The sequence below is a fragment of the Penaeus monodon genome, chromosome 17 (genome assembly GCF_015228065.2).
Source record: "Penaeus monodon isolate SGIC_2016 chromosome 17, NSTDA_Pmon_1, whole genome shotgun sequence".
Lineage (NCBI taxonomy): Eukaryota > Metazoa > Arthropoda > Malacostraca > Decapoda > Penaeidae > Penaeus > Penaeus monodon.
The window spans coordinates 3,386,187-3,396,856 of record NC_051402.1 but is presented as its reverse complement, the minus strand read 5'-3'; positions in this window follow the sequence as shown (position 1 = coordinate 3,396,856).

Here is a 10,670-nt window from a genome sequence, read left to right as displayed (position 1 = left end):
GCGATTCAGTGGTCTGCAAAATAATGGCGTTGTTATCGTCATCATTATTTCCGGAAATCTGTAGCATAATCCAGATGGTCTGTGTCTGAAGAGAAAACGGCGACTATAATAATAAGCTGATAATTATTATATTAGATAAAATTATATATTCGTCGCCCGTTTTCTTTAATTAGCATATATTGACATTGTGTTATGCTATTCTCCTTTATTCATATTATCTATTAATCGATCTCTACCTGAATATACTGTGTTATTGCCTAAGAATCATTTTGTACTTAAATGTCCTCTCTCTCTCTCTCTCTCTCTCTCTCTCTCTCTCTCTCTCTCTCTCTCTCTCTCTCTCTCTCTCTCTCTCTCTCTCTCTCTCTCTCTCTCTCTCTCTCTCTCTCTCTCTCTCTCTCTCTCTCTCATACGCGCTTTCTCACTGTCTCCCTACGTCTGTGCATGTCTTATTTCTTGTGTGTCTATGCATATGTATGTACGTATGTATGCATGTATATTTATTTTGATATGTATGTATGCATTTTAATATGTATGTATGTGTTTTTATGTGTGTATGTATGCATGTATGTATATATGTGCGTAAGTATGTATGTATGTATGTATGTAAAGCAGTCTATTTATCTGCCCATTTATTAATCTATCAACATATCTTTCTACCTACTGATTTATCTATCTATCCTCCTCCCCGACTTCCTCCTCCTATTAGCACAGCGAGAGCGAGAGATTGCACCACAGAGCGTAACTAGAGAGAGAAAGCTCACATCCCCCGCCCTTGGAATCCCTCGTGGAAGCTGTAAAAATGTCAATATCTGGATGTGTATTTGCTTGAAGATATTTTGTGTTACTGCAAGTGTGAATGTGTATTTGTGTTTATGTGTGTGTGAGAGAGAAGAGAGAAAGAGAGAGAGAGAGATAGAGAGAGTTCCTATCAACGTACTGTGCTACTTTTTTCACACGATGTTTTTTTACCTGGGAAAATCATACAAAATACCCAAACGTAGAAAAAGAATAATATATATATATTTTTTTTTAACTACGAGACTAAATGACAAACTCCCAAATAAATGGAAGACATATCCAACACTCTTTCACAGAATCGTCCGTCTTAAGCCCATCGTGCTGACAGAGCAGCGCGCCATTAAAGAGACATTGCAATTAACACTCACCCCCTTCGTGATTTACGACGCCTGAGAGAAATCAAGATTCGGGAGCGAGAGAAACCACAGGTCAGCCGAGCGGTGTGGACGACTACGAGCTCAAAACAAATTCTCAAATTCGTTTTCGTTCAGTTGGTTCTCGTGATATTATTATGGAAGTATGATCATGATCGTTTTTTGTTTAGACTAAATTCATGACAATTCTAAATATAAAATTGCCGGTCAGCTGAACGGTGAGGATGACTACGAGCTCGAAGCAAATTCTCAAATTCGTTTTCGTTCAGTTGGTTCCCGTTATATTATCATGGAAGTGTTATTATGATCGTTTTGTTTGAACTAGTTTCAAAATTCATGACATTTCTAAATATAAAATTACCGGTCAGGTAAGCGGCGAGAACGATTACGAGCTCAAAAGAAATTCTCAAATTCGTTTTCATAATGTGGATATGGAATTATTCTTATGATCGTTTTACATATACAAATATATTACGAATGTTTTAAGTTTTCGTATGGATATAGCTGGCAGGTTGTACATTCCCCCCCAGAAAGGTCTTAGCTAGAGAGTAAGAGAAGAGAAAAGGGAAATAAAAGAAAGAAATTTTAACTTAAAAGAAATTTTAACTTAAAAAAAAAGAAATTTTAACTTAAAAAAAAAGAAATTTTAACTTCAAAGAAAGAAATGTTCCCTTCAAAGAAAGAAATGTTCCCTTCAAAGAAAGAAATGTTCCCTTCAAAGAAAGAAATGTTCCCTTCAAAGAAAGAAATGTTCCCTTCAAAGAAAGAAATGTTCCCTTCAAAGAAAGAAATGTTCCCTTCAAAGAAAGAAATGTTCCCTTCAAAGAAAGAAATGTTCCCTTCAAAGAAAGAAATGTTCCCTTCAAAGAAGAAATGTTCCCTTCAAGAAAGAAATGTTCCCTTCAAAGAAAGAAATGTTCCCTTCAAAGAAAGAAATGTTCCCTTCAAAGAAAGAAGTGTTCCCTTCAAAGAAAGAAATGTTCCCTTCAAAGAAAAAAGCTTTGCCTCGAAAACAGTGCGTTACGCTTCGAGGTTCGCGGCGCGAGCAGCGCACCAGCTCGACGGAATCGCCTGATTGGATGTTAAAAACGAGAGACAAATGGGTGCGATTTGTAATGTATAGAATTGCACGGCGTTTTAACCTGTCTTTTGAGAGGAAGAACAATGCTCTTGCGAGGGACTGGTCTTCTTGGCTTGATGACTCGATATATAATGGTGGCGGTGTTGATATCGGTGGTAATAATGATAATGGTAATGGGAATAAGAATGGGATGAAGCCCAATGATAAGGAGAATAGTGATAATGAAGATGCTGATGTTGGGATTATCATTATTATAATAACTAAACAACAACAATAATAAGTTTGATAACAACAAAATAGCAGCAATAATAACGATGATAACGAAATACCAATAAAGATAGTGATAACAGCAATAGTAATAACAATATTCTTAACAACATTAACTGCAATGGTAATAATAGCAGTAGCAGTATTACTAGCATTACTGCATTATAATAGCATGCTAGTTGCGTAGATCACTTAGGACGTCAATATACAATACATGGAGTATAATAAACAAGACTTATTACAGTGTTTTTTTTTTATATAAACACAAAATACATTAGTTTTATTACTGTTTTTGCTTTGTCTTTTGTCTAGAAATTATTAAGTGTATAGCGTTATTTTTGTGTCGAGGTCTGGAATTGTAATACACATTTTTTTTTATCAAATAGAGTAGACGTAAAGTTAGAATGCAATATCAGGAAAATCTGAGGCACTCTGATGTTAGTGGAATATTGACATCAGTTTAACAAATCTATTTAACGAGGTTTGGTCAAAGATTGGTTTGCATGAGTTTGTGAAACGAGGAAATAGAAGAAGGGGGAGGAGGAGGAGGAGGAGAAGAAGAAGAAGAAGAAAGAGGAGGAGGAGAAGGAGAAGAAGAAAAAGAAAAAGAAAAGAAAAGAAAAGAAAAAAGAACAAGAAAAGAAGAGAAAAAGGAGAAGGAGAGGAAGAAGAAGAAGAAGAAAACCTATGAGTTGTCGAGGCTCATCCCACAATTTTACTATTTGTATGTAGCTGTAGTAATAATGGCGAAAATGGTGATGATAGCAATAGTAAGAGTAACCACAATACAACATGCGACGAAAGGTGTCAGTTACTAAATAGCAGAATAAAAATACAGTGACAATTGAGTGGTGACGACATTTATCTAAATGAAGACGAGGATGAGTGATAGACGGGGGGTAAGGGGGGAGGAGGAGGAGGAGAGGGAGGGGGGAGGAGGAGGAGAAGGAAGAGTGGGAGGAGGAGGAGGGAGATGAGGACGAGGGGAGGAAAGAAGAAGAGGGATCGGAAGCAAATGATGACGCGGAGGAAGAGGAAGGAGAGGAGGGAAAAAAATAATGATAATAATGATAACAACAATAATAATAATAACAACAACGCAGTAACAAGGAAGCAAGGGAATGAACACTAATATCTGAGGATCACGCCGTCCGCTGCTGCGTCGCCACGCATGCGAGCGGCGTCCGTGGCCCAAGAGGCGCTGTCTGTCTTTTTTGTAATTTTGTGGTTTCTGAGGTCCTGGTTCTTTTATTTCTACGTGTATCGCTCGTATGTTATTATTGTTATTGATGATATTATTATTTTTTAATAATGATAATAATAATAATAATTATATTATTATTATTATTATTATTATTATTATTATTATCATTATTATTATCATTATTATCATTATTATTGTTATTATTATTATCGTTATTATTAATATTATTATAGTGATCAGAGCTTTTCAAAGTGAGCTCCCCTTCTTTTCGTGAAGCCTCCTCTTGGCCAAGAAGCCTCTCCAAGGAAGGATGGTGACAATGGGCCGTTTTTATATAATTGTTTTGTCTGTTTTATTGGGTTTTAGTTGGCCGAGTCGTTAATTTTAATGTCCTTAATTGTTTTTATTTGTAACGTTTGGACAAATTTCTGATTTCAATCTTTCGTTTGTGTATCTCTCTTTAATTTGTGCTCTTGTTTACATTTTTTGTGCAACCTTACCACACAGATATTTTAACCAACAAAATATATCATATAATGGTGATATTAGAAATTAAAATCTTTTGAAATAGAATCAGAGGCTCCGCAATCGGCATGTTTATCCATCGCCCGCTCTCGACTTTTGTTTTCAACCTATAAAAGAGAAAAACGGACTTTTGTGTCTCGAGAGCCAAGAAATCCAGCAAGCTAGCAAGCCAACTGCTGTGTCCAAGAACCAGATTATTTTAAGGAATTAGAGAGATAGCATGGAAGAGACTCTGAAATCGACCCCTTTTTTCGAGGCCCATAGAGCCGTGTATGTTTTGGGTCACAGGAACGAGAGGCGATAATCATATAAAAAGGAAAGGCAACAGGGACGAGAGGCTATAATTACATAAAAGAAAATACAAAGTTCCGTTTAACTTTTGCGTTTAATTTGCTGGAGCATCTTAGCTTTAATTTCCTTTAGTGTTCTTAATGTCAGTTTGTTTTGTTTCGTTTCAGAGTTTTTATTTGAATTACTTTGTTTTACTTCCCTAGTTTTTTCCATTTTGTTTCGTTCTTAGCTGTTTTATTCGTTTTGCTTGTTGTCACAAACGTAGTTTTTATCTTTGTTTTACGGAACACAACCAACATGATTTTTTTCCGAACTCTACAACCTATTCAATAGTACTACATTACTATTACTATTATTATCATCATTATTATTACCGTCATCATTATCATTATCATTCGCCTCTTCCTCCTTCTCCCACTCCTCCCTCCCCGTTCTTTTCTCTTCCTTCTCCTCTTACTTCGTCTTCGTCACCGTTTCACTCCTTCTCCTCCTTTTTCTTCTTCTCTTTCCCATTGTAAGGAGGTCTTGGATGCTGCATCTCGTCCTCTCCATCTCCTGCTCTGGCTGCCCATGCTGGAGGACTGGTCGCTGCCTGTCACTTTTCTCGTTTTGTTTTATTTTGTTTGATTTCCTCGTTTTTCTATGCTTTTATTGTTTTACCTTAGTTTTCCCCCTTCTTATCTGGTTTTCTGTAATTGTTTTATTTATAATTTAATACCGAGACATTCTTCTGAACTTATTTTTGTTAGCTTTTATTCCTTTTTGATTTTAAAATTCCGTAAACTTTAAGGTCTCGGTTTTACTTCGTTTTTATTTTGAGTTTTAGGGGAAACGTTTTATACATTTCGTTTATTCTTTCTTTTAAGTAAATTGCATTTCTTTTTTCTATACTTCTCATTTTAATACTTTTCATTTTACTTTTATCCATTTTTATTTGTGTGTTTTGAGTATATATATTTTTTAAAGGAAATAGTTTTTAAAAGTGTTTTGCCTCTGACGTCACCGAGGCAATGTAAACAGAAGATTCTTCAAACAAAACGGAGTTGGTCAAGACAGCGATGTTTTTTGCGTTCAACCCCCAGTGATAAAAACCGGCATCGTCGCCCTATTTTAAGCGAACGACGAGAGGCGATCACGGAAGATCATAAGCTAAGTACTGACGTACCTGACTTTCTTTGCTTAATAGTTTTAACATCTTGATTTTAATAATGAACTTGGCTGGTATTCTTTCCCTTTTTACTTGTAAACTTTTATTTATTTTTTTCATTGTAGGAAGTCTGGGTTGATCTTTTAGTTTTACTTTTCTTGTCTTAGCTTCACCAGATCCGGGTTTTATGTTGCCGTATTTTAGTTTTAGGTTTGGGTGTTTCTTTTTTAAGCCTTCAGCTGTGACGCCAGACTTGCTGGTTCGTCCTTGTTTTAGTGGTAAGGCCTTCAGCCAGACTCTCCACTTTGGAAGTCCTCTCCTTTAGTTTTCCGTATGCGGCAGTTTTAGCTATTTTACATGCCTTCAGCATATTATTTTACATTTTGTATTTTTGTGCCTGTATCCCTCGCCAGCCTCAAGGAAGGGCAAGAGTTCTGCAAACGACTTAATTAACTAGGACGGGACCCCCGGTTGAACGGAGATCACACTACAATGTCTTTCTCTTTCTCCTCCTAGTTCTTCCCCTCCTTCCTCTTTCATTTCCTCTCCCACGCCCCTCCCCATGTCCTTTCTCCTTCCCCACGCCCGTCGACCCACGAGACGCGAAGACCCCAGGCACTGTCTTGCCCGCATGATGCAATTTGTCGTACCCATTATCGTGGCAGGGTCTAGGCGCACTAAGCTGTCTTTTGTGCGCTGCTGTGAGACTGGTCAGAAATTGAGTTGGGATTTTAACGTGTGTGGATGATTTCTTTCTCTCCTTTTCTTTGTTCGTCGTCCTATTGTATTTCTGGTAGGATTTATTTGGTGAGTCGGCTTGAGAGAGAGAGAGGGGGGCGGGGAGAGAGAGAGAGACGGGGGGTGAGGGTGAGAGCGAGGGGGGGAGTGTGAGAGCGCGAGAGAGCAAGAGAGAGAAACAAAGAGAGAGACAGAGAAAGCACATATAACTTAACAGATCAAAAACATCCCTTACAACCAACCACAGAACTAGAAAAGGCCTTCGCGCTACGGTCAGGTCCAGTAGAAAGTCCGAATGACAAACGCGAAGCAAAGGAACCGGTCACATGATCTGGCTTGTAAACTACGAGATATATCGCCTTTGGCCGTATTGGGAAGCCCGGTTGTTAGCCATTGGAAACCCTTTTCCTGCGGGAACTTCAACCTTCGTCTTTGTCAGATAATGATCCTATTTCGTGAAAACGTAAAGGAATTTGTTTTGACCTTTGTCTCAGATTGATTTAAATCGCAATTCCGCGGCTGTACATCATGCAATCTTGAAATAGCGATCTTGGAAACAGGTGATAAAATTAACCATAACGTCAGGACGTATTCCGAGATAATTATCCATCATCAGCTGCTCTCCCTCCCGACCAGCGCCGGCCCGCCTACAGGGGTCGCCGTGCATACGCCACGCCCCATCAGTATGCGCGGGTTCGGTTCCATGTATCATTTCCTCACCGAGCGAGCGCGGGCGGCGTCGAGAACAGCGCCTCCGACGTGTAGAGGCAAACCATCTTTATTGATGTCACGTTCTCGCCGGCCCTGATTTCCTAGCTGTTGTTCGTCGCCCGAGGCACGAACGCCGACGGGGGCCGAGGGAAGAGGTCCAAGGCTAAACGTGGCTGGAATAACTCCCGCAGAGGCTGTGTAATGCTCGCTCTCGGATAGGCGGGGGAGGGAGGGCAGGGAGGTGGGGAGGGGGTGGTGAAGAGCGAGAGGGAAGAAAAGGGTTTCTTTCGCAGAAGTGAAAGGGATGCTAGGAATGATGCGGACAAAGCCGCGAGAGACAGCAAGAGGCTTTGGCAATGATTTTGATATTCTTAAGACAATCTGTGGGGTAATCATGACGACCCTTGTCTGCCTCAAGGTCGGAGAGAAGGGAAGCGCCTTTTCTATGGCGCTGTTGACGCTATGAAGCAAAGCCCGCGCAGGTCATCGGCAAATAAACAGGATTTGTAAGGTCTCGAAAGGAATTCTAACGTTTGATTGTGCATTAGAATCTATGGGCGGGAGAGCCATCCATCAGAGCAGCTAATCATAAGACGAAACGACAAATAAACCCAGAGACCTGTCACTGATCAAGTGGATTAGGAAACTCCTCACATAAAGCAATAATACGAATTTATCAGAATGACCAGCATAAAAAGCACATTTGCTCTCCGCGTTGCCTTGATGAGAACTGCCTCTTCCTGCTTCCTTCTGTGTCCCTTGGGATGCGCGGGCGGTTCCGGTGAGGCCGAGGCAGCGGCGCCGTTTCTGGTTCGTTTCAGTGCGCAGCGTCGCCTTCTGCTTCTACGCCTCTCGTCCCTCTTCTCCTCTTAATCTTCTGCCTTCTCTCTTCTCTCCTCCTCTTTCTCCTCCTCCTCCTTCCCCTTCTCTCATCCCTCGACTCTTTCCTCTCATCCTGCTTCTGGCTTTTCTCCTCCTCCCCCTTCTTCCTCTCCTTCTTCTACTTCCCCTCTTCTTCTTCCTCCTGCTCCTGGTCCTCTTCCTCTCCCTCCCACTTCATCCTTTTTTCTTCTTTTCTTCTCATTCTCCTTTTTTTTCTTCCTTTTCTTCTCATTCTCTTTCTCCTGCTGCTTCTTCTCTTCCTCTTCTTCTTTTTCTTCCATTACCTCCTCTTCATCCCCTTCCCCATTTTCTTCCTTTTTCTCTTCTTCCGGGGGATAGGAAGCTGGTTTAATTACGCAACTACGAAACAGAGGGAGAGGAAAGGTATAGAGAAAATGAAAGAGAGTTAAAGAGAGATGTAGATTGAGGTAGAGAGAGAATCGGACAAAGGCAGACAGACAGACATACATGCAGACAGACAGACATACATGCAGACAGACAGACATACATGCAGACAGACAGCAAGACATGCAGACAGACAGACAGAAGCATGCAGACAGACAGACACAGACATGCAGACAGACAGACACAGACATGCAGACAGACAGACACAGACATGCAGACAGACAGACACAGACATGCAGACAGACAGACACAGACATGCAGACAGACAGGCAGGCAGGCAGACAGACAGACATGCAGACAAACAGGCAGGCAGACTGACTCAGAGACATACAGAGACAAACAGACTAAGAAAAGACAGACACGCGGGTGACGGAAGAAAAAATAGGGGAGCGGAAATTCAGTGGCGTTTGCACTGATGATAACGACGGAGGAGATGGCAGCAGCAGCAACAAAACATATGAAGGCTTCTTTGTGGAAATCCGAAATGCCAAGAAGACAAAATTAGAATTGCTTGAAATGTGAAGAGACGTTATCATTATCACATTACGAATAGTTTTGCGTATTACTTCATCTTGGGACTACCTAGAAATCTCCATAATTACTGGTTATGCAGAGAAAAATAACAAAATAAGAACGTTAGAATAACACACATCAATAGCCCATAAACTTGTTCTAAAAATGCCAACTAGATGTTTATATTCCTGATCTGACGGCCGCGTGATTCATGTGCACAAAGAATTTGGTTTTTTTGTTTTGGCTTGGGGGGACAGCTCCCGCCAAGATTTTTTCCTTTAAACTCCCAAAAAAATACGAAATCGTGGAAAAACGGTTATTGTGATATTAAAAAAACCCCTTATCTAAAATTTCCCCTTTTTTTTCTTTTTTTTTTTTTTTTTTTTGGCGGGGGGGGGGGAAATCCTGGGCCGCTGCAACCGATACTTGGAAAAATATCTCGGGCCAACCCCATTTTCAACCCCAACCCTAAAGGGTGGGGGCCCCATTACACAGCGTGGGGGCCCGTAAGCAAAGGGGAACCCACTTTTGTCAAAACAAACGGAGCCAACGCTGGGGGATAAAAGGGTTCCCCGGTTTAATACAAAGGGAAAACTATGCTGCGATGAAAAGGGGCCCCCCCCCTTTTGGCCCCCCCTCTTGCCAGCGGTCTTTTCCCATGTTTTGAAGAAAGACTTGAAGCTAGTGAGGCGGGGAAAGAGGGGAGGGAAACGCCTAATTTTTGTGGCGGGGCCCTTAGGGTCCTTGTCTGTTTACCTTGGGTTATTTTCTCATTTTGGGCTCCATCAGGGGTTTTTTTAATTTTTTCCCCCTTTTGTTCCTTTTCGGCGCCAAACGATAAAAGGGCCCAAAGATCGGGGCAAAATGAAAGGGGTGAATGAGAAAAATACCCTTTTGAATCGCTTTTTTGCGCACGAAATAAAAAAAGGAAAAAATGAAAATGGGGTTAGGATGAAAATTTGCCGACGAAAAGGGGGGGAAACAAAAAGGGGAAGAAGAGAGGGGGTTTGAGAATCCCGTTTATGCTTTTTTGGGGGGGTTTTAAAATTTGGGGTAACTGGAAAAACGAAGTAAACGCCCAAAAGCGCGAAAAAAAGATAGAAAAAAAGGGGTAGAAAAAACATTTCCCTTGGGGAGGGGGGGTTACGGGGACTAAAGAAACGGGATTTTTTTTTTTTTTTTTTTTTTTTTTTTTTTTGGCGGTGGGTTTTCTGGGAGGGTCCAAAATATTACAGAATTTTTTAAATGGCAAAAGGCCCGGCGTGTGACTGGAAGCAACGGTCTAGATAGATCGGGTTTAGTTACATTTGGAAATTTATAAGATAATGGCCTATCTGAAAGGCCGGGGGGGCGAGGACGGGTCGGTTTGGGGGGGGGACGAGGAAATGGGGACCCAAAAATTTAAAAATGGAAAGGGGAAAAAAGGAAAAACAAACCTTAAACCAAAAAAAAAAGGGAAAAAAACGCTAAAAAATTCTTGTGGGGAAAGAAAATTTTTAATAAAAAAAATAAATTCTGATAAAACTGGGTTTTCAAAAAATTTATACTTTTCCTTGACGGAACCTTTTAAACCCCTATTTTGAAAAACTAGAAGGAAAAGTCTGTGGGCACCGGTGTGGGGGGGACGGCGGGCGGTGACGGCGCCCACACTGAGGGAAGAGACCAAAAGGGGGGCGTACAGAGCCCTGGGGGAAAAACCCCGGGAAGCCCGACCACGGCAAACAGGAATGA